Source organism: Halichoerus grypus, chromosome 2 (assembly GCF_964656455.1).
Source record: "Halichoerus grypus chromosome 2, mHalGry1.hap1.1, whole genome shotgun sequence".
In the NCBI taxonomy this organism is placed as follows: domain Eukaryota; kingdom Metazoa; phylum Chordata; class Mammalia; order Carnivora; family Phocidae; genus Halichoerus; species Halichoerus grypus.
In genome coordinates, this window is record NC_135713.1 from 57810912 (window position 1) to 57837825 (window position 26914).

The 26914-nt window shown below is 44.2% G+C and overlaps 1 protein-coding gene and 1 long non-coding RNA gene across 2 annotated transcripts in view; both read right to left on the bottom strand.

Annotated features, from left to right (window-relative positions):
• SLIT3 (slit guidance ligand 3) overlaps nt 1–26914 on the bottom strand; it is a 592234-nt gene that overhangs the window by 442638 nt on the left and 122682 nt on the right. The window lies entirely within an intron of this gene.
• LOC118544801 (uncharacterized) lies at nt 1576–7032 on the bottom strand. Its single transcript, XR_013445611.1, has 2 exons — nt 6826–7032; nt 1576–1872 (listed from the first exon to the last, which is right to left on the bottom strand). It is a non-coding gene; the product is annotated as an uncharacterized LOC118544801 (long non-coding RNA).

The following is a 26914-nucleotide window of genomic DNA, read 5'->3' on the forward strand; positions in this document are numbered from 1 at the left end:
AAGTAAGAAATCACTGTAACGGTAAAGGGAACACTCTGAAAACATGGTTTCCTTTAAGACAGATACCTTGCAGAAAGCCACAACACATGTGCGTGCGCGCGCACACACACACACGGCCAAGCAACATTCCATTTAATGGCCCTTATGACCTGAACTGAGGACACCCTGATTGATTCCCACCCTCAGTGCCTACTATAACAAATGTCCTGCTTAGCCTGTCAAGTCTTCCTGCTCCAGTAGCCTGGTCCTGGTGTCTGCAGGAAGAGAAGAATCTCTAGGCTGTGGAGGTGGGAAGGCCCATCTCTACCCCTTCTTTGTCCTTCTTTGCCCTGTCTTGGCCTTTTTTCTCCCATTGAGAGCAGCTTTTCATCAAGAGTTAAGTAGAAAGCATCTTCCATCTCATTTCTGATGGGCACAAAGCAGAATCTTAAAAAAAAAACAAAAACACAGGGGATTTAAAGGTAGATTTATATATGAATAAACCATGGTACAAATCATCAAAGGTCTGCTCTGTCAGAACCACTGAGATACTTGATAAAATGCTTAAAAAGCCCATTTTACAGGACTTCCCCTTCTGGGAAACTGGAGTAGATGGAGATACTTTTCCTTTTTCTTCTGTGAGTCTTCTGTGAGTCAGATAAGAACTAATTTACAAAGAACTAATTTACAAAACTGAGTTTAAGTTAAAGATATGATATAAAACAAATATCAGAAGACTCTAAAAGATGGATAGAAGAAGGCAGTCTGGCTAGGGACTTGGAACCCAAGAAATGGGATGGTGGTGTATCCTCTGGATTTTTTTTCTGCCTCATGTATCCCAGACCTGGTGCTGGTGAAGCCAGCAACCCGAATATGCCAATGGGCACAGACAAATAAAGCCTCCTCTCCTAGTCTAAGGAGCAGAACAGAGGCAGCCTAGCAAACAGAAAACTTCCAGCCACTCACAACTTTACTCTAGCTAAACACTACAGAAAAAGCTGTAGCCCCACCTCCTCCAGCAATGGCTGAGTGGGGAAGTTAGACTTCTACTCTCATGAGCCTCACTACAACCCCAAGCCCTTGTTGGGTGGCATCAGATAAAGGCATGTTATCCTTGCTGAGTGGCAATGAAATTCTTCCCCATGGTATCAGTGGAGACCATGTGGGGAGCCTGGTCTTCTAGATTTACCTGGTGGTAGAGAACAAGGTGGCTCTTCCTAGTGACCTAACCACTGGAGTGGCGTCAGAGGAGTCCCAAGGAAGGTCAGTACTTTTACCACCACCCAGTGGTAATAAGACCACTTCCACACCCCCTACCCTTGTGCTGTTGGTGAGGTCATGTGGGAAGTAGTAATACGGTATTCTTGCCCTCCCAGCTAGATAGCATCAGCAGAAGTTTAGCAGGGAGCTGAAATTCCCATTCCCACTCAGCTGTAATAGGGAGTCCTCTTTTCCAGGTTATCAGTGGAGTCCAAGCGGGGAATCAGGATTCCTACCCCCACCTGGCAGTAATAAGGCAGTGCCAGCCCCTCCCCCTACCAGAGCAATGTCAGGAGCCAGCGGAAGCAAAAGATTTAAATAAGATCCAGAGTCTCATTACATAATACCCAAAGTATTCAATTTTAATTGAAAATCATCTGTCATATCACGATCAAGGGAAATCACAACTTAAATGAGAAAAGACAATCAAAAAATGCCAACATTGGCATGGATTTTAAAGTAGCTATCATGGAGTGCCTGGGTGGCTCAGTCGTTAAGCCTCTGCCTTCAGCTCAGGTCATGATCCCAGGGTCCTGGGATCGAGCCCCGCATCGGGCTCCCTGCTCCACGGGAAGTCTGCTTCTCCCTCTCCCACTCCCCCTGCTTGTGTTTCCTCTCTTGATGTGCCTCTCTCTGTCAAATAAATAAATAAAATCTTTAAAAAAATAAAGTAGCTATCATAAAAATGCTTTCACGAGCAAGAAAGAACATACTTGGTATAAATGAAAAGCTAGAAATTCTCAGCAAAGAAATTGAAGATAAAAGAAGACCCAAATGGAAATTTCAGAACTGAAAAATAAATTGATCAAAATGAAAAATTCAGTGGATGGGTTCCACAGCAGAATGGAGGGGACAGAGGAAAGAATTGATAAGCTTGAAGATAAAACAATAGAAATGACTCAATCTCAAGAGTCATTCTTCAGAGTTCAGAGAGAAAACAGACTGAAAAGAAATGGACAGAGCCTTAAAGATCTAACATGTCACTGGAGACCCAGAAGGAAAGGAAGGTGGCGTGGCTGAAAGAGTACTTGAAGAAATAATGGCTGAAAATTTCCCAAATTAGGAAAAAGACATAAATCAAAAAGGTGAGCAGACTCAAACAGAGTATACAAAAAGAAATCCATACCAAGAGACATATATCAAACTTCTGAAAACTAAAGACAAAAGAAAAAATCTTGAAAGCTGTGAAAGAGAAATACCACCACGCCTACAGGGGAAAAACAATTCAAAGAACAGCAAATTTCTCATCAGAAACCATGAAGTCCAGAAAGAAGTGACACAAGTTTTTTCAGGAGCTAAAACAAAACAAAACAAAACAAAACAAAAAAACAACTGTCAACCAGAATTCTATACAGCAAAAACATCCTTCAGAATGAATTCTCCAATGAAATAAAACTAAGAGAATTTCTCACTAGCAGATATAGCTTACAAAGAAAGAAGGGTTAAAGGAAATTCTCTAAACAAAAAGGAAGAACATCAGAAAAAAAGAGAAAGAACAATGAGAAGAGTAAAAATATGGGTAACTTTATTTCCTTTTCCTTTAAGTTTTCTAAGTTATGTTTGGTGGTTGAAGCGAAAATTATATTGCTAGTGTCCTCAGTGTATTTAGAGGAAATATTTAAGATGATTATTATAAACTGGGGATGGTAAAGGGACATAAATGGGGATTACGAAGATTTCTACACTTCACTCAAACTGGTAAATTGTCAACACCAGTAGAATGTGATTAGTTAAGTATGTATAATGTAATACCTAGAGGAACCGCTATGCTATACAAAAAAGAGACATTCAAGACCACTACAGATGATCAAAATGGAATTTTAAAAAAAAAGTTCATGTAACCCACTATAAGGTGGGAAAAAGAAGACAGAGGAAAAAGAAAAAAGAACAAACAGAAAAGAGAAAATAAAATGGCAGACTTAACAGGCCAATAATTGCAATAAATTTCATTAAATGTAAATGGCCTAAATATACCAATTTAAAGGCACAGATTTATGGGTTTAAAAAAAAAAAAAGCATGATCCAAATATATGCTAATATGATGTAAGCAAAACTATTACTTGGCTAGTTCCCTTAAAAGGCAACTGGCACATGTTCTTCTTGAGTCTTCCTCCATTCTGTCTCTTAGAAGATGTAGGTGATGGCTGACATCCAACTTAGATTATTACGGTATGGCCACAACATAGAGATAATGGAACTAAAAGCTAGAGCAACCTGGCTCTTGGAGTACTTGTTAGAGCAAAGCTGCTACACCAACTCTGGACTTCTCCATGATTCTTAGTTCAGAGATAAATAAATTTCTATGTTGTTTAAAACCTGTTAACTGTGGGATTTTTCTATTCCTTGCAGTTAAACCCAATCCTCACTAATACCAAAGAATTATACTTACTGAAAGCTACTATGGGTCTATCACTGTCTACCAAGGTCTACCAAGCCCTTCAGAAGATTATTTTAATGAACTGAAAAGGAAGAAATACTATTTTTCTCATTTTATAATGGTGAGGAAACTACTGTTCAGAGAAGTTAAGTGACTTGCCCAGGGTCACACATCTCATCTGCCTGGTAAAAACGTGAGAAGTCTAACTGTAGGGCCTGACCTGTTAACCTAAACAATGTACTGTGAAACCCAGTGAAATCCCTTTAAAAAAGATTCTTGTCTCATTTCCTCTAGGCTGACTGAAAGGTTTCCTTCCACAGTCACACAGGACCATCATGAGCCCAGAGAAGGCTTTTATCTATCAGACCTTTCTATTGGACACAATCAATTAATCAATCAGTCCCCTCATTAATTCAACAAGCATTTATAAAGGCTTCATGGTACTGGGCCTTGAGATAAGCTAGAAGAATGAATCAGGTGACCCGGTCCTGTTCCCACAGGGGTCCCCATTTATAGGCTGGGCACTGAGCTTATTTACTCTGAAAGTGGATTTTTCCACATCTCATTGTTCAGCTCCAAGCCCAACATGTCAACTGAGCAGACTGTGGGGGTTCACTGGTATCGTCTGTTCTCCCAGAAGCCCTGCTATCCCAACCCCTCTATGCTTTGAGGCATCTAGGTCAAGTATCCCCTTTTATGTCTCCAACATGGCAATGGGAGTCTTCGATGACTCACCTTGCTGAGAGAAGAAGAAAGGGTGGAAACGCTTCAGAGAGGGTGGCCAAAAAGCTTTGAGATTATGCCAAGCCCCATCAGCGTGGCTTGGTCTTTCCTCTATGTTCCCTGGAAGGAAAAGTGGATTTTTCTAGCTTCCCTTTTACTCCCACATCCCCACCCAGCTCTCAGCTCCTGGCAGTGCCAGCACTCACATCCAGGGATAACAGTCAAAATCACCTCCTTCTCTGACAATAAAATCCAGCAACCATTTGGCATCTCAGTGTGCCCCAGTCTCCTGACCCCTGGCTGGGTCCCAGAGGATTTGTGGTCGGCTGTTAATCAGAGCCCTGGCTATAGCCATTTCCCATGACATAGCTGGAATTCTCCCACTGCCTGCCCTCTCGGTGTCAGCTACCCGGCCAGGCTGAAACTATGTGCTCCCCTCCCACCCTGTCCATCACTGCCCCTTCCTTAGGCCGTGCCTCTGCACCCGCCTGTTGGCCAGAATCCCGAGGCCCTCAGCGGGGGAGCTGCAAACTTCTCTCTGCTTTTATTACTGACCCGCAACCCACCTCCTACACTCCTTCAGTCCACAAGGCTTCTTTTAAGCACCCTCCTCCTGAGCAATGATAAACCTTGGTGCCAGAGAAGTTTAAAGAGAAAACAGCCACTCCCTACCAACCATATTGGTATCCAGAAGGGAGGTCAAGCATGTGATTTTCAAGCTGTGGTCATAAAACATTGTCTTTTCTTTGTCATTTCTGGTTAATATGCCTATGAACTAGAAAACCAGTCTCTCTCCCCTTTTGGAGGGCCTGTTCTTAGCCTACCTGGGGACAGGAAAGAATGTGTGCCAACGATGGGCCAGGTATTGTGCACTGTGTAGCACTGAGCATGTGGACTCTGAAGCCAGGCTGCCTGGGTTGTGACCCAGCTCCACAGACCTAGCTAGGTGACCTTGGGCAAGTCACAGAACCTCTCTGGGCCTCAGTCATCTCTCTGAACAATGAAGAAAATAAGAGGACCACCTCCTAAGCTCATTATAGGTATTACCTGAGTTCATATTTATAAAGGATAGCAAGAGCTGTGCCCACATTTGGTAAAGAAATACTACATACATATATATGAATGATATTCAGTTCATTTTCACAACAGCTTGATAAGGTTATTAGAGAAACCCTTTAGAGAAAACTCTACTGTATCTCAGAGTTGTAGAAACTTGCCTGTGGTCAGACAGTAAGTGGCAGAACTGGGATTGGAAGTAGGGTTATACTTCCCATTATGACAGTGATTCTCAAAGCGAGGTCCCAGACCACCTAGGGACTTGGTAGAAATGCGAATTACCCAGCCCCATCCAGACTTACTGACTCAGGAACTCTGGGGGTGGGTCCAGTGATATTTTAATCAGCTCTTCGTGAGGGCGTGATGCCCAAAGGTTGAGATGCACTATCACCACCTTCCCCTCATAGCAAGAGGAGAAGCTCCCTTTCTTCCTGTCTCCTGGTAATTGATACAAAGTGGGCATAATACCTACCTTTCAAACAACACACAGAAACACAGGTCTTCTGGGTGCGAAGTGCTGTGCTAGATGCCATGGGGACACAAAGAAATGTGAGCTTCCTGCCTGCAGAGTATTCCCTGATTATCAAGCCCAGATAAGCATGTGCACAAAGTCATCCAACAGCACAGACCACACTAGGAGTCAAAAGCATCAGCATTCAGAGGTTGGGGGTCCCATTCTCAGGAGTTGCGACTTTAATGAAGTCATGTGATCTCAATGTGGTCTGGCTTCTCTCCCCAACTCTTGGGGCTGCTCTAAGGATGAAATGACATCAGGGCAACCACCTTATATGGAGGCTGGCCCATGGTACGTGGCTTAGTTACTAAATGGCTGGGACCATCAAGATTTTTCACCAGATGCTACCACAGGTTTCATGCCCAATCATGATAGAAAGGTAAGTTGGGGGTGGGGGGATGGCCCTGAGGGAGGAAGGCTTACAGAGAATGGGGACTTGAACTTAATTTCAATGCAGGGTGCAAATCTCAGCAGATGAACACGAGGGAAAAGAAGAAAATGGTACAATGATTAGGAAAGAGTGAGTTAAAAGGCATGCCAGGCTAACAGTTAGTTGGCCAAAAGCAGTCTGACCTACGTGACTTTCACCTTGAGAATGTTGACTCAAGATCTCAGAGTATCTTAGACCCAGACACAGGCTCTCCAAGCCACCCCCTGTTTATCCATCAGGTGTTTAGGAAGAGGGCTATGGATATTCCTATAGCTATTCCTTTTTTTCTGGATACTCTTTGGAGGAACACCCAAAATAAACTCATGGGCTGGGGAAAAAAAAAAATTGAAAAAAGTTTAAGTTGTGATTGTCTCACATTTATTTCCTCTCGATTCTGGAGGCCTAAAACGTCATCAAAGTGATTAGATAGCTAGCATGAGCTATTAGCCCAGCGCAAGGGCAAAAGATCTGGAAAATTTGGCTTACCTTTGCCTGGGGCAAATCAGGAAGTAAAGATGTCCAGGAACGGTCTCCAGGACAATGGAAGGAAGTGACATGATCATTCCTGTCCCTTTCCAATCTTATGACTTTCAGGCTAGTTTTCCTGTAAAACTTACCAAGACAAATTTCTCAGACTTTTCCCTGTTAGTTGCTTCTGGGCCTGGGCAGAAGTGGTGCTTGCTGGCCCAGCAGAGAGCCATTCTGGGGCAGAGGAGAATGTGCAACTGGAAGATCATGGGAGACAGGTCATTGGCCCATCTCACAATGAGCTCTGACAGCACCCAGTGATTTATGTTCTGGAAGGATTTTAGCAAGTCAAGATGTTTTGGCTGCTCCTTCTCCAAGCCAGGGTAAAGTAACCCGACATCTCAACATGACCACATATTTGAAAGTCTAGCCTATTGTTTTAGAATTTCCCTTGAAGGCCCTCTAAATACCACCCTCAGACTCCCCACCAAGACCAGTAAATATAAGTCAATGGGAGGGAAAATGTGATGTGAAATATTTCTGGCTAATTCAATTCCCTTGGAGGAAAGTTCACTTCCAAAGGTCCCACTCTAGAAAGCAGGGGTGGGGGTGGGGGGCTCAGGACCGCAGCATCTTTTCCTGAAGAAGCAGCGGAGTCTGTGGTTCCATTTTGCTTTATTGTTTTAGTAAAAATTATCTCTGTGGCTTCAGGGTGTGCTTCCATTCTGGGTGGGATGGTAAAGGGAGTGATTTGTCTGCCACATTACTCAGCCCCAAATTATATGCCACTGGGGGCAAACTTGGCTTCTGCATTTTCCCATTCTCTCTGGGCTGTTCTCTCCTCCCTTGTGAGTCAGCCCTTTCCTGGGCTGGACCCAGCCAAACCCTCCAGGCCCTGGCTCTGCTGGATAAAGAGCAGTTGTTTGGGTTGGGGGGCAGTGACCGTGCCCCTTCCTGCTGGTATGTGGAGCTATTGTTCTCTGGGCCCACGGTTGTTTTTAACTCTGAAATTCCTACAATCAGGATTAGCAGATCTGTGCCTGTCTTGCTGGGTTGCTTTCCACTTTACTTCAGTTGCAAGCCTCCCACAGGCCCTGCCCCTGGATTCCCATGCATGGCTGGCCATCCCGAGGTGGCACCCCAAGGCTACACACAGGGACAAAGATGGGGGCAGGCTCATTATGCGAGCCATACAAGACATTGTACCACAGGATGCCAGGGGATCCCCAGCTGGCCACTACTGCTGTGTCTCTCTGAGCCAGCCACAGACCTCGCCACACTTGGTTTTCTCACCTCTCAAACAGCAGTGATAACTCATGTCCTACCGGACTCGGGGGAGGGTTAAGATTGCGGACACATAAGCGTGAAGCAACTGCAGAGACCAGGCTCTGAGAGTAGCTGCTCAGGAAAGGCTAGATCCCTTTGCCCTTTCTAACGGAGGTGGGCAGCTGGGGGGCACCCGCCTTACCTACCCCATGGGGCTGTTGGAAGGAATGAGTGATGCAGGCTATGCAAAAGTATGAACAAGCTCCAAAGGGCTGCATGCACAAGGAAACATTATCATGATCCTTGAATGTGTGATGAGTCTTAACTTGTGCCCAGGCCAACCTGAAAGAGAGGTGGTGTTGTACACTGCCAAGAGAAGCAGAAAACGTTTCTTCAGCCTTCTGTTCTGCCTCGCTTGAAAATGACTTTTCAGAAAGCTGGAAGCAGAGGGTGCAACAGCAACTTCACTGATTAATCTGATTATAAGCTCACATTTACTGAGCACATACTCTACATCAGGTACTGTTTTAAGCGCTTTACATTTCTGACGATCCTATTTCATCCAAACAACCCCATGCAGGCATACATACATTCATTAATAGTGCTCTTTCCCCAGACATCCACATAGCTCTTTGTCTCACCTTCTGCAAGTCACTGCTCAAATGTCACCTCCGGACTGTGGGCTTCTCTGGCTATCTTACCTAAAATTCTCCTAGCCGCCTGCTATCACCTCTGTGTAACTGTTCTTAGCATGTACCACTATCCAACATACCAGTTGTTTTATGTATTAACCTTGTTTATGATGTGCATTTCCTACTGGAACACGAGCCCCCTGGGGACAGGCATTCTGCGGTATTTCATTCCCACCTGTGTCCCTAGCACCTGGAACAGAAGGGTATCTGAGTGTTTAGCTCAGCGTGGCTGCTCAACAGACATTAGTTGACTGAATGAAACTGATGGGGTCAGTAATATTAGCATCATTATGCTTGTCTTGCAGATGAAGAAACTGAGGCACAGGAAGGTTAAGTAACTCGCCCATGGTCCCATAGTAAAGATCAAAGCCAGGATTCAAATTCAGAAACTACACACTATATTCTTTCCCCTTTCTGTCTAAGGTCAGCTTCTGTACTAATACTACCAGTTTTTGTTTTGTTTTGTTTTTTTCCTTTTCCTTCTTCTCCTCTTCTTCTGGGATCACTGCTTTTGTTTCTGGCCTTCTTTTCCATGGAGACCAATGACCCCCAAAGGACTCATTCATGCCGAGATACAGACTCATTTGCTAACACGTGTTCTTAATGAGAAAACTGCTGCCTGGTAAATGATTCACTCAGTGTGTTCATGCTCAGATGCTTCATTTAGCAGCGGACACATCAAGGTACACAATAACGGTATTATTGTTGGCAGGGCTATGGGGATCTTCTTGAGCAACAGGGAAGTAGCAGAGGTGGTGGAAACAGTCTGGGTCCCAGAGCCACCACGTCAGTCTGATTCCTGCTGAGACCTTATTATAAGAGAACTGTGAGATCTTGGTCAAGTCAGTTCACCTCTCCTGGCACCCATCTCCTTACTGATAGAGAAATGCCCTCCTGGGTTGTGGTTAGGCTAATCCAGGAAGCACTGATAGAGGGCTGGGGAATTGGTAGGTGCCCCCTCTCCCTCCCACCCCCTGCCAATATCACCTTCCCTAATGCTACAGGTCTCATCTTTCCCAGTTTCTGGTTTACTTCAGTAATAGCACTGAAAGTACAGGTGAGAGTAAACTCAGGAAAGGTAGAAATGAGGAGAATGATCCTTCCTATCTAGAAAAGTCCATGTATGTTCCCATATCACTTGGAGAATCTGGGATATTCCCCAAAAAGACTTTCCCACCTCCCTTCCCCCACCCTTGTGTTAGTAACAATAATGTTGGCCAACATGAACTGAATGCTTACTGGGTTCCAAGTCCTGTTCGATGTGCTTATGTGCACTAACTCGTTTCAGCCCCACAGCAATTCTGTGAGCTAGTTACTGTTATCATACCCATTTCACAGATGACAAAACTGAGACCCTGAGAGATTAAATAATCTGCCTGAGGTAAGGAGAGGAGGATTCAAGCCCAGGTAGGCTGACTTCAGGCACTGGTCCTTCTGCTCACCCCACCTGCCTCCTCACACCCCCCTTCGCTGATCCTCTGGTAGCACCAACTACAGATGAGTGCTGAGGAGGAGGGTCAGGGAGTGAGTGAACTCTGGAAAGTGCTTTGACCTGGGGGAAGGGGAGCACACAGCTCCTCTGGAGCATTACTGGAGAACTTCCTAACCTCTCCACAGTGAGGATCTGGATTTTAATGTTCTGTTGAGGTTTCTCGCAATGAAGACGGGCATGAATGAGGGAATTTCCTGTGGGAGCACCTCTTCATCTCTTCAAGCATTTCTCCTGTACCATAGGTCAACAGAACCCAAATCCCTCACATCCTCCTGGGTCATTCATTCTGAGCATGGGTCAGCCCCTTTCTACAACCTCATGGTAATGAAAATAGTTTCCAGAGAGTAGGCTATATGTCTTGCAAAACTGTAAGTAAGTACTTATTTCCAAAATTGTTCACTCAAGTCATTTTTAATTAGGTGAAAAATAACTTTAGAAAATAATAAATATTCTGCCATCTTGTTTTCTATTGTTCCAAGACTGCGGAGTCCCAGAGCCCTGGGACTGCTCAATGATCTGGTAAATTCTTCACCTTGGAGCCTTTTGATTGGGAAAATGTGCTCCGTGGCGTCAGATGGTAAAAATAGCATACATTCACTGAAACAGTGTTAATTAAATGCTGTACACTGTGCTAGAAGCTTTACATGCATCATCTCATTTAATTTTTACAACTGCTCAATGAGGTAGGTGTTAGTATCACTACTTCAAAACAAAATAAAACAAAATTGAATCTCTGGGAAATGAAGTAACTTGGCAAGGACCCCAAAGTGGCGAAGCCAGGATTCAAACCCAGCTCTGTCTGGATTTCATAGTCTTAAATCACTCAGTTATACAGAATCCCCTTCAAGCTCTCAACTCTCACACATGTTCCTAATGGCTGATGGCTGATGGCTGATCTGCCTGCATCTTTCAGGAGGGACAACAGGAAATGGTGACAGGAGGCAAACGGCATAGAAGCTCCTTGACCCCTGGGATGTGGCCACTGGCCAGAAACCCTGCCGGGATAGCTCTATGCCTCTCCTCCCTCCACCTTGGTATTGGGAATTTTTCTCAGAAGTCATTCATTTAAGACACACCCCAAATCCATGACCCTGGAGCATTGTCAGCCCAGGAAGGGTCTCCTTTTCCAATTCACGTTGGGGTGTTGTAAAGGCTAGCAGCACCCCAGTTGGCTCCAGTTTGCGGGCACGAGCTCCTCACTTGTAGAATGGGGAGCCTGAACCTTCTCAGGGGAACCTGTACCCAGGGAATGGGCTGCCACTCCGGGTGCTGGCTCCATGGCATCCAGGTGTAATGTATCCCATGCTGCCTTCCTGAGTTTGGATGGGCCTCAGAATCCTTTTCAACATATTACCCTGGGCGCCATTTATCTAATCACAGTTGGCATTTAAGATGTAATCTATTTGCCATGCCTAAACGAGACGATCTCAAAGGACCCTTCCAGATTAATATATCATTTTATGGTATGTCTACACACGAAGTGTATGAAAACACACATTTTTCTAGAATAAATAATGGAACCAGCTTTCGATGACATAACTTGGGAAAATAAATTAGCTGGCTTCTCCCAAACCTTTCCATGTAAAAGGGTCTTGAGCCCAGGAACTTTGAGATGTCAAATGAGAGAGAATGGAAGTTTTCATGGTGCAGAAAATTAGAGAGGGGATCCATGGCAAGGGAAGTCTCTCTTACCACAGAGAATTGCTGCTGGGTTCAGGCAGTAATTAGCGCACCCCAAATCACTTGCCGGCAACAACACAAGTAAGACCTGGAGACAGAGAGGCCTGAACTTTACAGAGAAGCTGCATTACCACAAAATCAGGGCCCTGACCCACGGACTCTGAGATGAAGTGAAGTAACCGTCTCAATTAGAAACAGACCTACCCATTCCTCTAAACTCCCTATTTGCAAAGCCTTACCAGGCAGAGGAGCTACAAGGCCTGATCTTGACCATGTGATACTGCTAGGACCGAGTCCAGCAAGCCACAGAGACCAAGTCCAGCCCTCCTCCCGGGCGGAAGGCCTGTACCGTGAGGGAGGCAGCTCAGGGGTGCCTTTCCTGGGACAGAGAATGGTGTGTCCAGGTGCAGGACTTCCTGGGGGATGCCGAGGTGGGATTCTCTCCATGCCTCCCTGACTGCACCCAAAGGAGGGGATTTGGTCTTGTTGGACTGGAGGTGGCAGATTACTCAGACACCCACACTTGAAAGGCTTGTGTTGCCTCCCCCCACTGGCCTTCAGAATCCCCAGAAGAGCATTGAGGACCTCGACTTTGCTGGGTACCCTACTGTACGGGCTAGAGGTCATGAGGTTGGCCTTGCCTCCTTCTCAGAAGTGAAAGGACTGTGGAAACCATCAGAGAAAGGTCCAGCAGGGTCTTCAACAATTTCCAAATCCAGCAAAGAAAAAGGGAACCCTGTTAGGGGCCTGCTCTTCGTTTAGGCGAATGAAGAAGCAGCCTGATGGTCATCTTCCCCTCAATGATCTCCACCATCACTGCCCGATCAGTGGCCCTGGCTTTGTGGGCCTCAGTTACCTCTTCTGTGCCATGCTGCTAGGGAATGAAGAAGGTCTTATCCCCAAATGTGAAAGGCTACAAGGGTCATGAAAATAAATGAACAAGGCCCATGTGGGGCAGTAACAGTGATGGGAATTTTAGCAAAATGGAGAAAGCATGCTCCTCAAAAGGGGCTCCCAAGACTTGGCTCTGAGGACTGCTGCCAAATGGGAATCAGGGCCTCTACACCTGCCAGAGCTCCTGATTTGGGGGGAGGAACAAACAGTCTGGATTTTTATATGAACACTCTCAATTTTTAAATATAGTCAACTCTTTTTTTTTTAAATTATGCAGGCCAAACACAATATATCTGTGGGCAGGATTCCATCTGTGGGATCACCATTTTGCAAGCTCTTTAAATGAAAGGGTGGCTGCAAGAAGAACAAGGGTGATTTTTCCAAATCTTTGATTTTAGCCAATCAGGCAGCTGAATTAAACAGACCAGTAAATCAACCGGCCTGTGTGTGTGTAGTGGACCCTGGCAGACAACATGACTGTCAACCGTGTAGGCTGGAGAAAAAGAAACAGACAGAGTACCCTGTTTAATAACACTGAAGATGACCAGCAGTCCATTAAAACAATGCAAACAGTATCATCAGAAGTGTGATCAAGGTGGTTCTGGAGATCACAGTGAGGAATTTGGGGGACCCATGTGGGATGAGATTGCCACAAGGTCTTCATTGAATGGGGAGGGTTTAGGCTTGAGGATGAGATAAAAGCAAATGACATTCACTGAACACCAGGCAGTGTGCTAAATGCTTTATAAGGAATACCTCATTTAATGTTTGCAATAATCTCCTAACTTAGAACCCTCACTCTTTTTTTTTTTTTTTAAGATCTTATTTATTTGTCAGAGAGAGAGAGAGAGAGAGACAGACAGAGAGAGAGAGGCAGGCAGAGGACCCTGGGATCATGACCTGAGCTGACAGCCGACGCTTAACCGACTGAGCCACCCAGGCATCCTGAACCCTCACTCTTAAGAACCACATGACATCTTTTCTAGACTTGGATAGGCCTTGCAAGAGAAGGCAGGGCATCCCAGGCAGTAAAAAACGGCACAAGCAAAAGCATGGGGGTAATAATGGGTCAAACAAATGAGTAGGCAGATGGGGGGGCAGTTAAGAGTGTGTGTTGCAGGTTTCCTTTGTGCTTATGTGCTCTGTGCAAGTGTCTGACACCAAGATTCCAGAGGTGACAGCAGCCCTGAGATGGTGTAGCACTCCCTTGATCTGAAGCCTCAGGAAAGAGAAAAAGTATCTGACAGCAATTCAGTACTTCCTCTGGGAGCACCATGGTAATCAATCCAGGTTGGAGATTCTGAGGCCCCATTTAGTTGCTGTTCTCCCCACAGGAGGTACATGGATCAGACCAGGGTCCTGAGGGACAGGGTGGCAGAGCAGGAAAGGTCCCTAGGCTGGAATAGAGCCCACCCTGTGAATGCATAAATATTCTTTGCTTTGGGGGAGGTGCTGACTATTTGCAGGCATCCATCTCTTAGGATTCAGCTGGGAAGAATTCACTCCACCTCTGGAGGGAAACTGGGTGGGGCTGGGATGAGAATACTGGATTCAAGCAGGGATCTGAGTTCCCACAACCCGCTCAGAATGCCTCTGTAGTCGACAGCTACTCTCTGCCCTTGAGGCCAGAGGAATTCCCCAAAGATAGAGTCAAAGAGGAAATGTTAAGGGGGGTGGGCCTGGGGAGGGAGAGAGGACCAGCATCTTCAGACAACTGGTGTGGAGGGAAAATGACACCTTTCTTCTAGCAAATCAGGGGAAGCTTTGAGAAAGAGGTTGGGTATTACGAAAGCCTCTGAAATGCTTCTGGACCTTAGTGGAGGGAAGTGCCTGGAGGGGGACCGTGGCCCTGTATCAGAACCAAGAATGAGAAGGCTCTTGAAGGCCAAACTGAGATGGCAATTAAATGGCACCTCAGAATCACCAACCTGGATTGATCACTATGGCATTCCCAGAGGAAATACTGAATTGCCCTCAGTATTTTTTTCAGGCTCTTTTTATGGATCTTTCACCTATGGATTAACCTAATTTTACAAAGTTCTAACCTCATGGGGCACCTGGGTGGCTCGGTCAGTTAAGCGTCTGCCTTTGGCTCAGGTCCTGATCCCAGGGTCCTAGGATCGAGCCCCACATCGGGCTCCCTGCTCAGTGGAGAGTCTGCTTCTCCCTCTCCCCCTGCTTGTGAGTGCTCTCTCTCTCTCTCTCTCACTCTCTCTGTCAAATAAATAAAAATCTTTTAAAAAAATTTCTAACCTCATATTTTCTTAATACGAGTATGCTATAAATCTCAAGTCCCACCCAATGCACCATGAACACAGATTCCACAGTCAAAAAATGTTTGGGAACTAGTTGCATGCTTCTTTGCACCTCCTGGAAATTCACAATGCATCTTAACAAAGTAAAGGCGTGAAGAAGTCCTGCAATCAGGAAGTCTTCCATATTTCCTTTAGAACAAACTTATCTGACCAGGATACTTTTTTTTTTTCTTTTTCTTTTTGCTGAACATCCATTAAGACAGAACACATTTGGGAAATGAGTATCTAGACATTTAAGGCTGATGTTCATATCCTCCACCTTGAAGTCCTCTGAGGTAATGAGTTCTACAAAATCAACATTGGTTCTGTGGCACTGCTCCCATTTGTTATGAACTGAATGTTTGTATCTCACCAAGAGTCAGATGGTGAAGTCCTAATCTCTAATGTGATGGTATTTGGAGGTGAGACCTTTGGAAGGTAACTAGGTTTAGATGAGGTCAAGAAGGTAGAGTCTTCATGTTGGGATTAGTGCCTTTATAAGGAGAGACCAGAGAGTTCTCTCCCTCCCTCCCCCAACCCCTTCCATGTAAGGATACCACAAAAAGATGGCCATCTGCAAGCCAGGAAAAGAGTTCTCACCCAAACCCAACCATACCGGCACCGTGATCTCAGACTTCCAGTCTCCAGAACTGTGAGAAATAAATGTCTGTTGTTTAAGCCACCCGTGTAAGGTATTTTGTTATAGCAGCCTGAGCTAAGATATCACTTACTCAGTTTTTCCATCAAAAATATTTTAGCACTGTTCTAAACTCTGCTAATAAAAAATACAAACACAATTTTCCACTCACAAGTGGTTTACAGTCTGGTAGAAAGGCAGGCAAAGCATCAGTCTTAAGAGTGGGTATGGTTGATGCTCAGATAAATAGTTCACCCAGGAAGCTAGGGCCAGAAGAAGTCTTTCTAATACATAAAACCAGTGTCATCAGGGAGGACTTCCTGGAGGAGAGATGAGGGCTGAGTTTTAAAAAGTGACATTTAATTAGACAATAGGATGTGAGAAGAGCCTTCTAGGTATGAATAAGAAGGCATAAAGATGCAGAAAAAAATAAAACCTGGTGAATTTCTGAACTGCAAAAGACAGTTTTGAAATGACAGGAGTAAAAGAAGTGAGCATGGACATGGCAGGAATGAAAGCTGGAGAGGGAGGCAGAGGAGAGATCTAGACTTCCATCAAGTCTCCTCTGTTCTCCTGAAGTCCTGCCAACCTTCAAGGATGCTGCCTCTTAGCTCTGGAAACAAGAGGCATTGGCTTCCCGAGTTTGCATCCCTCCTTCCCATTATTTCCCAGCTTTACAAATTCAATGTTACTGCTCTTCTAGCAGCCTTGATGACTCCCCAGTCCTATTTTTTTTTTTTTTAGCTCCCATGGTTGAATCCTGGGAAGAGCTGCAGATGTGTTTTCCCTATTTTATGAAGGACCAGGAAGGAAAATGGCAAGACATGGCTGTTGGCTTGAAGAGGTGTAGTGTTCTGGACATAAGGTGACTGTGACCTTTGGCATCATAGTCAGAGCTCCACCTGGTTGAGGCATGTTTGCTCTCAGCTCTGTATGCCTAGAATCCATCTGGTTTCCTTTCAGCAATAGCAGGTGGGCATGTGATCCAGACTGGGTTGATCATAGGCCCAGGCTCTGGCCTCAGGGACTGCTCCAGGGACCAAAGCTCTAAGGATATGGTGTCAGCCTGCCAGGGTTTCATCACAGGGTGACACCTGATGGAATGGTGTAGAGAGATGCTCCTCTAATGCTCCTAGGTAGAGAGATGCAGAGATGAGATTCAGAGAGTCACAAAGACCCAGTGGGCTCGAGGCCTAGGACCTTGTGAGCTGTAACATCAATCCTCTCTTGTGGCTTCTTATTGTCATTGTTGACACTTGTTTTTCCTTATTCTACTTTGCTTCAGGTTTCTGTCAGTGGTAATCTTGAGAGTACTAAAAAGCCCAGGCCCTCTTAGCTGGAAGTGGTCAGACCTCAAGAAGCTATACACAGACCCTAGAATAATTCCTAGAAATTCTTTGGAGACAATTGGGATGTCATGAGAAACGTGGAGGGCATGAAGGGAGTACCTATCCTCACAGTGAAGACATCACCTGATGTGTAGCGGATAATGAGCTCCGGAGTTGGGAAGGCATGGGTTCTGGTCTTGTTTTCATCTCTCCCTAACTCTGAGACCATATGTTCTTTAAACTTCTTTCCTCAATGTCAAATGGACATAAGACTAATACCCACCTCACAGGGTTGGAAAGAAAAATGCCAGTGAAAGAACTTGCGCAGCACGTAGTACAACACAAAACAATGTTAATTCTCTTGTGTATCAAGTTCTCCTATTGAAGCCCAACTCATCAGTACATCACAAACCTTGCCAGTTCCAGGGGAGGAGATGACTGAACCAACAGCCTTTGCAGCTTGATCAAAAGACAAGTGACAGCCAGCCCTCACCTGTCCCAACTGCACACTTGCAAAATTCTCTTTGCTTTCTATCTCCCAGAGCAGGAGCTCAGCAAAGATGAATGAATTATAAAAACGTCTTCCTCTAAAATGCAACTTCCCTTGACATGCATGTGATACAAATACCTCTTGCTCCATTCACCTCTGGTGGGATGTTCTCTCCCCCTGCCATGGTCCATAAATGCGTATCCATTTATACATGGATAAATATATGTCCATCTCAGGTGGAAAATGCCTTAAAGGGAGAGGCTGGGTCTGTGTATCTCACTCCCTGCAGAGCTCAGCAGAGTATCATGGACAATGATGGTAGTGATGGAAAAGCTTGGATTTGTGTTTTATCAAATACAGGATGAGGGAAAAATGGAGAGGGGCCTGCTGAGCTCTTACTTTGAATCAGACAATAGGTTTAGGCTGAAAATATACATCACCTTTGATTGTCTCCACAACCCTGGCTGTTATATCCCTTCAAACATTGGACACCGAGGATCAGAAAAGCAAAATTACGTATCCGCACGGCAAAGCTACTTCGTGACAGTTTGCTCTATGTCTGTGGCTTTCCCACCTCCCACCCCTGGTATGTGGAATGGTTAGGGTCTCAGGCAGATTCAGTTCTCAGCTCCACCGTTTACACATTAGCTTGAGCAAATTTTTTACCATCTCTGAGCTTCATTTCCTCTTCGATAAAATGGAATAGTTATACCCACCTCACAGGATGGTCATGAAGATTAAATGAGATCATGAAGATTACAGGGTTTAGAACAATGGCTGGTGCTTTGTAAGCACTGAACAAATTGTAGCTGCTGTTACATGGTTGTGTTATTTACCATCATTTCCCCTGTGCCCTCTTGTCTTCCTAGGTTCAGAGCCCAAAGGCTATTTTGCAAGAGGTGCTTTGGTCCTGTTTTCAACCAGAGATGTCTACAGCTGCAGCAGGCACACTGGTGATGCCTGCAGGCCTGTGGACACACCACCTTTCTCACACCCACTGCACAAGTTCAGGGCATCTGAGATTGGCTCCAGCCTGCCCCAAAGCCTAGCAAACTGCTTTCAGTGGGTGCAAGAGCCAAGACTAGCTTTCAGCCCTGGTTGCAGCCCTTCTGGTGGCATCCGTCTCCCCCATAAAGAAGCCATATGGACCAGGCTCTCTCTCCAGCAATCGGCATTGCACGGGCAACATGGGCCATGAAATGCGCTTTTATCACCCAGGCCTTCTTCTTGTTGGTTTTCTGTTGCTGCCTGACAAACAACTGTTATGCTTCCCAGCATGACAAGGTATCTAGGGTTTGCTCCACCATCTACCCCACAGTGAGGGTGGACTGAAGAAAGCAAGACCCACCTCCCTTCTTCTCTGGCTTTTGTGTTCCTTGTGACTTGGCTGCTCACATGACCCCTTTCCACAGCCCTTCTGCAGAAAAAGGGAAAGCCTAGATACATCCTCTCCCACTGCCGAGGCCTCTCTCCTTTACCCTGGGAAGAAGTGAGGTTGAGCTGAAAGGAGACAAAATTTGGAGTCAGACAGGCAAGGTATGAATCCCGGTTCTGCAATCTCCTCAACTGAAGGGCATTGGGCAAAACACTTGCCCTTTCGGAGCCTCAGTCTTCTCTTCTGTCAAATGGGCTCATGATCCCTACTAAACAACACAACTGTTGAGAGAGGCCAATGAATGGTTTCAGAAGCCCTACATAGTAAGATAACCATTCAAGTTCCCTTCAAATTTCCTTGCCATGGGGTTGAATTTGTCTGGAGGAAAGTTAAGGGGAGTCATCCAAATTAATCTATCTCCATATAAAATATTTGAAGGTTCTTATGGTAGAACAAGGAGCAGCAAACGTTTTCTGTAAAGAGCCATATTATAAATATTTTTGGCTTTGAGGGCCTTAAGATCTCTGCCACAACTATGCAACTCTGCCACTGTAGCCCAGATAGGGTCACAGGTAGTATGTAAATGAGTGGGTGTGGCTATGTTCCAATACAACTTTATTTACTACAGCAGGTGGCAGTGGGCTGGACAGGCTGGAAGGCTGTAGTTTGCCCGCTCCAGCCTTAGATGTTTAGAGAGTTTGGAGCTGAGGAAGAGCATCCCCTTGTCAAGCAAATCAGAGGGCCAGTATCTTCTTTCTGCCAACATCCCTTCAGAAACCCACCCATCAGAAAGGCGGAACCCCGTGCCAGCTGCCGAAATTCTCCCTCTGCCTTTGAGAAACTGGAAGTTTAGACTTATGCACATGGCAATTTGTTTCACATAATTCTGTCAGTAATTACACCGACTTCCACTAGCAGCCATTAGGTAAATGATTTGGCCCTTTCCCCTGAGTAATATTTTCCCCCACTGAAATAAATGGAGGGTGCACTTCTTTCCCATAAGTTAAGCATATTATTTGCCTCATCACACAAGGCAAATGCAGTAGCTTCGAGCTATTAGTCTATCACTGCAGCGATCAGACGGCCAGGAGCCAGAAGTAATTTACAACAGGGAAGTAAACAGGGCCCCAGATAAATAAATAAGAGGCCTGGGCTGGTCTGGGGCCTGAAAAGATTAAGTAATGAGACTATCTAGCGAGAGATTTAGTGCTAAGTGAGCTAGGACCAGAGCAGCCTCCCATGGAGGAATCAAATTATATCATTGGAAAGAGATATTATTGAAGTCCCTCATGCTGAGCTGGGAAATCAGCGCTTCTTGGGAGGGGAGGGCTGACATCATTAGCATAGCAATCTGGGACTCCACACTGAAGTCTGGCTAATTAGCTACAGGTAAATGGGTTATTTATGACAGGTAAGCAGGGTACAGGGCCCCTGCCCACTAGGAAAACCTGGTGAGTTCCTCAGTGTCTGCCGGGTTATAAGTAATAGGCTAGGGTCTTTTTTCTTAAATGCACAGGCTCCTTATAAAGAACATGTCCTTAGAGAAGTATCTCACTAGGCTGGGAAAGAAAATCCTGTTCAGGCTGATCCCAAAGCTGACTTTAGCTTTTTAATTTCTGAAATTGCTAGGGGGTGGAAATACAAATATCCCAGGGCTTGTCGTCCCTGGGAGCAGTCTCCATCACGCTACTTCAAGAGACTTCCTCCTCTCTTCCTTTTGTTAGTACCGCCATTCTTCCAACACCAGGCTGAAAAGCCTCAGGGAGTCCGCCTCCACTCATTCCTTTTGATTACCTATTTTGTTGATTCTTTCCTTGGAATGGCTCTCATGTGGGGTTTGACCTTTCAATTCCCTTCTTCAGATATGTCATGACATAACTACCAGGAGGCAGTCATAATGCTTCCATAGAACCTCCAACAACCCTATCATAGATAAGAATCACTCATCCTTACTTCCCCAGCAAATCTATTACCAGTATTACATCTTTCAAAGGAATATCCTTTAAGATAACTGCTACCCCAGCCAGCCTGACCCCTCAAACATCGATACTTGATCCCTTATAAGCCAATGATCCTTCTTCCATGGCTTCTCTTCCCTGTCACTTAATGAAAAATCATGGCCAAGGTAAGAATGAATCTTTGGGCTGTGCCCACAGTACCAGACCAAGAATCTGAGGGCTGGGATTTGTGAGTTCCCTACTGCTCTGTGCCTCAGGTTCTCCAGCTGTAAAATGAGGGCACTGGTCTAGAAGTTCCAGAAGGTGCCATTTGGCTCTGGTAATCTATGAAGATGATGCTTCTTTCCTCCTGAGGGGTTACTGTACAGATAAGAGCTCACACAGAGCGTGGCACAGAATGAAGAGGCACACGTGTAATCAAAAATTGTTCCATTTGCCTTGGAAGGAACCAGAAAAAGACAAAAACAAACTGAAATACATTTACCTCCCCGAATATTCAAGTATTCCTATTCTCTTGCTTTCTGTTCCTTTGTCCTCCACTGAGTCTTTATCTTTACCACCTCTGTCTCATATTTACTTTTTGTTGGTGGTGGTCTTCCTTTTTCCCTCTCTTCCTTATTCCAGGTTTCCTTCCTTTCGTCCCATCCTATCTTCCCTTTTTTCCCCATTCACCTAAGAAGTATGCCGTCACTGAAAAGACACTCCTCTTTTCCCCATGATGTGGAATTAAAAGTGGTGAGTAGGTCAAGCTGTTCAGAACAGCAGCATCCCTCACATCATGGAAGCAGAACAGAGAGTCTGGAAGGCCTGCATTCCACAGCGTGGCACAGATGGTGGGCCCATCACTGAAGGCTGGTATGTGTGCAGAAGGGAGAAGTGGTGGATAAGGGCAGGAGGCACGACAGGAGCAAAGAAGAATAAACAGTCGGTTGGTGTTGCAGTTTTATACAACAGCAGCCAGAGACTTGGACAGAGTTAGTTTGGAAAACATTAATAATTTGATGTTCCAGGGATGCCTGGGTGGCTCAGATGGTTAAGTATCTGCCTTCGGCTTGGGTCATGATCCTGGGGTCCTGGGATGGAGCCCCACATCTGGCTCCTGGCTCAGCAGGGAGCCTGCTTCTCCCTCTGTCTCTCCCCCTGCTCGTGCTCTCTCTCTCTATATATATCTCTGTGTCTCGAATGAATAAATAAAATCTTTAAAAAAAAAAATTTGATGTTCCAGTATGGCTCTGGTTCAACTGATTTAGAAGATAGGGTTCACTTCAGGTTTAGACTAATTTACCAGATGTCTTTTGAACAATCTCTAGTTTAGATCTCAGATCAAGAGAAGAATAATTTGGAGGTTTAGGTCAGTGTTCAGTAAATTAGTGTAATCTATTCTTTTTTTTTCCAGACTGAGGTTTGGTTTTTGTTTGATTCCCCACTAGTCTTCTTTTTCCTTCTTTATAAAGCCTTCACTGAGCTGAGGCTCCCAATAGCTACACAATCCCTTTCAATGCCCATTAGAAGTAAAAAGAAATCAATGAGGCTGGGAGATGAAGCAAACGCAGTTTATCTTTTCATTTCATTGTAACAGCGAATATTATTCTCAGGTCTTTGAAATAAGCATCAGAGAATAACACTCCCTCCCCAGCTCTCAGTCTCAGGCACTGGCTCACATCTGCCGAAGAGGATCTTGGATGGGCTGTTTTTCTCTTTGGTGGAAGTATGAGATCCTACCCTACTGGCTCTTAAAGTCAGTTCACCTCCATACTGCACGGCCCACCTGTGTGTGGATGGGCTCATCCCACGGAGGCATTCTTAAAACTCCAGGGCAGGATCCTTCTACTTTTTCAACCCAAGTAATTTTTCTTGCAAAAAGTGAAATAGAGGCCAGAAACAGAGGAAGGGAATGTGGTGTGTTAGTTTCATCCTCACTTTTGTGTGCATCCTTGATGAGTGTGTGTATGCATGTGTCTGTATGCATATATGTGCACATATGCTATTAAAGAGTCACTTGGGACTTTTTCAGGGCAATGATTCAGAACAGAAGGTGACTTTGACTATATATTGAGAAAAAAAGCAGATTTTAGAGAGACCAAATTCCTTCTCTCAGTCACTCATTCACAGAATATTTATTGAATGCCCACGACGTGCTAGATAAAATATTAGGCAATTATAGAGTCAACAGGACAGACAAAATCCCTGTTCTCAAGAAGCTTGCATCCTAATGGGGGAATGGGAGAGCAGAAAATAAACAACCAAACAAACAAATGAGCAAAAGAATTTCAGGGAGTGGTAAGTGCCATGAAGAAAAAAAAAGAGGGTCATGTTACAGACAATGGCCAGCAAGGAAAAAACAGCACTGTAGGTAGGGTTATTAGAAAAGGGCTCTCTGAGCAAGTCATGTTTGAACCAGGATCTACATTTCAAGAAGGGCCTACCCAGGCCAAATTCTGGAGTCAGAATGTCCCAGGCAGAAGTAATAGCAAGGCCAAGGTCCTGAGCTGAGAAAGATGTGGGAGTGTTGGAGCAATAGGAGGAAGGCCTGTTAAGGCTGCTGTGGTGGAAGTGGAGAGAGTGGCCTTGGATGGCACCAGGAAGAGTGACAGAGGCTAGACTGTGTAAGGTAGGAGCTGGGGTTATTTCTTAGAACAACAGGAAGTCACTGGAAGATTTAATTGTGGAATGAGGAGATCTGATTTGTCTCAGGATGATCCTGGCATCTGTTGGATGGACCTTGGATGATGAAGGAACACAAGTAGGAGTAGGAAGATTTCGTGCGGAGGTCCTTGAAGTCATCTAATCAAGGAAGGTTGGTGGGTTGTATAAAGATGAACAGAGCAGAGACCGAAGGTGGTGGACAAACTGGTAAAGACAGAGCTGACAAATTCTACCCAATCTTCTCACCCTCCTGTCAATGATTCTACACTTGGGGAGAAGCTTGTGAGTAGAGTACTCTCTGGGCAACCCGTCTTCCCTCGTTACTGCTTTTCTGGCCTCATTAGGCCTAATGATCTCCCATCTTTCACTCTCATTTAAAATAAAGGAAGTGCCATGCACAGGGGAACAGGATCTGCAGAGAACACCATTAGTGATGGAAGCCGTAACAATTATTCCCTAAGATAATTTTGTTCGATGGCTGAGCCCTTGGGAACTGGTGGTTGACAATGCTCTGCTCTGTGTTGTAAAATGGAATCAAAGTCCCGGAAGGTCTCGGGTAGAAGCCTGACCATGCACATCTCTTCCAGGGAAGACAGAAGCTCTCTCTGGAGACTAGAAAACATTTACACTAATAATTTACTGTCTCTGACACAGATCTGCCACTAACCATCTTTATGCACCTAAAACACCAATTATGAGTCAAGGAGATAAAGCATCTTCACCCTCCACCACTGCTGCTGCCTTCCTGACCCCTGATATCTTCTCACAGTGTTGCTCAATAATTTGAGCTAATTTAAAAGTCAGTATCTTGCACTAAAGTGAAATTATATCTGTGCTTAGATTCAGCAGCCTGGGAGGGATCTTCATTTATCTGTCTGGGATTCTTCTATAGAGAGAAGGTTTTATGTGCATGTGTGGGTGAAATGTTATGTGTATATGGCATGTGCTTTTGGGAAGAGGAAGGGCAGAGTAGGAAATGTGGAGACACAGGAAGGAGATGATTAAGACCATGATATTAATAAAATTGATGATCCAGCATTTCTTTCTATACCACTATCAGCAAATTTCATTAAAAATATACTTTTTTAAATTATTGAAGTCAGGTCTCTCTGAGCATCTTGATACACAGCTTAGGATCTCATAAATCTCAAATTAAATGAAATTGAGATGGAGGGGAGTATCCCTCAGTTACCCTTTAACCCTCTTAGAAATGCAGTTTTTTCCCTTAGACAGAGCATTTTGACCTCCAAAAGTCAGGATGCTTTCTTCACTAGGAGAAATGTTGTCATGACTCTAAGTATATTTTGATCAAAAGCTGACTCAGTGATGAGAAATTCTAGTCCAGAGCCCTAAACACACCAGTGAGAGGCCAAACCATCAGTTTAATAGCTAAATACTCCATTTAGCCAGCCATGGAAAGTTCTTGGCTATACAATAGGCAACACCAATCAAGATGAGGCCAGACTTCCAAACAGGCTTCATCACCATAAGCAGAGTGGGGAGAATTAGAGAAGGAATCATGGGGAGAAAGAAACATCATGAATAAAACATTAAAATATTTTTCTAAACCATGAACCAAAAACTCTGGTCCAGCACACCACATTCAGGCAAGGAGTGTAAAATTTACGTAAACTTCTCCACTTCTTTTATTTTTTTTTAACTTAAAACATTATATTTATTTACTATTAAAAAAAATTTTTTTTATTATGTTTTGTTAGTCATCATACAGTACATCATTAGTTTTTGATGTAGTGTTCCACGATTCATTGTTTGCGTATAACACCCTGTGCTCCATGCAATACATGCTCTCCTTAATACCCATCACTGGCTTCACCCATCCCCCTTAGCCCCCCCTCAAAACCCTCAGTTTGATTCCTGGAGTCCATAGTCTCTCATGGTTTGTCTCCCCCTCTGATTCCCCCACCCCTTCATTTTTCCCTTCCATAGAGGACATTAGGAGAAGGAAGGGAAAAATATTTACTATTTTTTTAATTGAGGTGTAATTGACACATAATATTATACTAGTTTCAGGTGTACAACATAATGATTTGATATTTGTATACAACACAAAATGATCACCACAGTGAGTCTAGCTTCTTCCCATATAAAGTTATATAATATGCAATACAATATTGTTGACTATGGTCACCACGTTATACATTACATCCCCATGACTTATTTATTTTATGACTGGAACTCTGTACTCCCAGACCCCCTTTTCCCTTTTCCCCAAATCCCAATCCCTCCACCCCTCTGACAACCACCAATCTGTTTTCTGCTTCTACATGTTGGTTTTGTTTGTTCATTTATTTTGCTTTTTACATTCCGCATATAAGTGAGATCATATGGTATTTGTTTTTCTCTGTCTGACTTATTTCACTAAGCATAATACCCTCAAGGTCCATCCATGTTGTCATAAATGGCAAGATTTCATTCTCTTTTTTAATGGTTGAGTAGTATTCCAGTGTATACAAACACCACATCTTCTTTATCCATTCATCCATCAATGGATACTTTGTTTCCATATCAAAGCTACTGTGACTAATGCTGCAATGAACATAGGGTGCATATGTTTTCAAACTAGTGTTTTGTTTTTTCAATAAATACCCAGAAGTGGAATTGCTAGATCATATGGTAGTTCTATTTTTCCATAGTGGCTGCATCAATTTACATTCCCACCAGCAGTGCATGAGGCTTCCCTTTTCTCCACATCCTCGCCAACACTTGTTTTTTCTTATCTTTATGATAATGGCCATTCTCACATTATGAGATGATATCTCATTGTGTTTTTTTAATTTTTATTTTTTATTTAAATTCAATTTAGTTAACATATAGTATATTATTAGTTTTAGGAGTAAAATTTAGTGATTCATCAGTTGCATATAACACCCAGTGCTCATTACATTAAGTGCCTTCCTTAATGCCTATCACCTAATTATCCCTTCCCCCCACCCACCTCCCCTCCAGCAATGCTCAGTTTGTTCTTTAGAGTTAAGAGTCTCTTATGGTTTGCCTCCCTGTTTTTTATCTTATTTTTTTTCCTTTCCTTCCCCTATGTTCATCTGTTTTGTTTCTTAAATTCACGTATGAGTGAAATTATATGGTATTTGTCTTTCTCTGACTGATTAATTAGCTTAATTTAATACTCTCTAGTTCCATCCATGTCATTGCAAATGGCAAGATTTCATTCTTTCTGATGGCTGAGTAATATTCCATTATATATACCACATCTTCTTTATCCATTCATCTTTTGGTGGACATCTGAGTTCTTTCCATATTTTGGCTATTGTGGACATTGCTGCTATAAACATTGGGGTACACAGCTTTGCTCTGCGTTTCCCTGGTGATTAGTGAT